Source organism: Macaca mulatta, chromosome 5, assembly GCF_049350105.2.
Source record: "Macaca mulatta isolate MMU2019108-1 chromosome 5, T2T-MMU8v2.0, whole genome shotgun sequence".
In the NCBI taxonomy this organism is placed as follows: Eukaryota; Metazoa; Chordata; class Mammalia; order Primates; family Cercopithecidae; genus Macaca; species Macaca mulatta.
This window is the reverse complement of record NC_133410.1, coordinates 172,780,511-172,782,259: the sequence shown is the minus strand read 5'-3', so window position 1 is coordinate 172,782,259 and position 1,749 is coordinate 172,780,511. Positions and strand designations below refer to the sequence as shown.

The 1,749-nt window shown below is 39.8% G+C and overlaps 1 pseudogene; it reads left to right on the top strand.

Moving 5' to 3' along the window:
- The first annotated feature begins 315 nt into the window (after positions 1 to 315).
- On the top strand, positions 316 to 1,170 carry LOC707419 (acidic leucine-rich nuclear phosphoprotein 32 family member D; annotated as a pseudogene).
- Positions 1,171 to 1,749: the final 579 nt, after the last annotated feature.

Below are 1,749 nucleotides of genomic sequence, written 5' to 3'. Positions count from 1 at the left end.
ACAGTTAGTAGTGTAGAGGGGAGTGCCTTGTGTATTCACAAATTATCAACCAGAGAATCAGATAAGATTTCCTTTAGTCACACACACACCTACCTTCTTACTAGGAAGATCTACAAACTTGAAAAATTGTTCTTCTTGACCCAAGTTACTTATCAATCCCTTTATTATAATATTTGTAAGTATTGGGGCTCGAGAACCGAGCGGAGCTGGTTGAGCCTTCAAAGCCCTAAAACGTGTGACCATGGGTTCGGGGTTTATGGATTGAATTCCGCCGGCGCAGGAGCCTCTGCAGAGAGAGAGCGCGAGACATTGGAGATGGGCAGAAGGATTCATTTAGCGCTGCGCAACAGGGCGCCCTCTGATGTGAAATAACTTGTCCTGGACAGCAGTCGGTCGAATGAAGGCAAACTCGAAGGCCTCACAGATGACTTTGAAGAACTGGAATTCTTAAGTACAATCAACGTAGGCCTCGCCTCAATCTCAAACTTACCAAAGTTAAACTAACTTAAGAAGCTTGAACTAAGAGTCTCGGGGTGCCTGGAAGTATTGGCAGAAAAGTGTCCAAACCTCACATATCTAAATTTAAGTGGCAACAAAATTAAAGACCTCAGCACAATAGAGCCACTGAAAAAGTTAGAAAACCTCAAGAGCTTAGACCTTTTCAATTGCGAGGTAACCAACCTGAACGATTCCCGAGAAAACGTGTTCAAGCTCCTCTCACAACTCACATATCTCCACGGCTATGACCGGGACGACAAGGAGGCCCCTGACTCGGATGCTGAGGGCTACGTGGAAGGCCAGGATGTGAGGAGGAGGAGGAGGATGAGGAGGAGTATGATGAAGATGCTCAGGTAGTGGAAGATGAGGAGGACAAGGATGAGGAGGAGGAAGGTGAAGAGGAGGACGTGGGTGGAGAGGAGGAGGAGGAGGATGAAGAAGGTTATAACGATGGAGAGAGAGATGACGAGGAAGATGAAGAAGAGTTTGATGAAGAAGAAAGGGGTCAGAAGCGAAAACGAGAACCTGAAGATGAGGGAGAAGATGATGACTAAGTAGAATAACCTATTCTGAAAAATTCCTCTTGTGATTTGCCTGCTTTTACTCATATCCCCTCCCCCCATCCAATTCTGCGCCCTGAAACTTATTTTTTTCTGATTGTAACGTTGCTGTGGGAACAAGAGGGGAAAAGTGTACTAGGGGTTGCGAGAGGAGGGAGGGCAGGAGGGGGTGGACTAAAATACTATTTTTACTGCCAAAAAAAACAATATTTGTAAATATTAACTGGGATACTAGCTTTGTAGAATGATTTCTATTAATTATTCTCTCTTTTTTTTTTTTTTTTTTTTTTTTTACACATTCTCTTAAGTATAGTCCTTTCAGTCCAAGGAAAAGACACTACAATCCACTTATTAATGCTTGCTACTATGTTCAAGTAAAATAAGCTCCATGATTAAAAGAAAGAGGGGAAAGAAAATATTTACAACGAAAATGTTGCTAAAAATTTAAAACAAATTACAGTAAATGTATTGTTAAAGCAAATTCTATTTTTAAAAGTTATTACTAAGGAAATAATTTGTTGCTAAAGCAAATTTTTGGAAAAATAATGCACTTTATACTTGATTTTATATATTAAACAATGATATATAAGTTTCAAATATCTCAGAACTTTATTTTAATAGCATGTTGCAAATTATTTAAATCATGCAAAATCATTGCAAAGAAATAATAAAGCATACCTCGGGACACTAT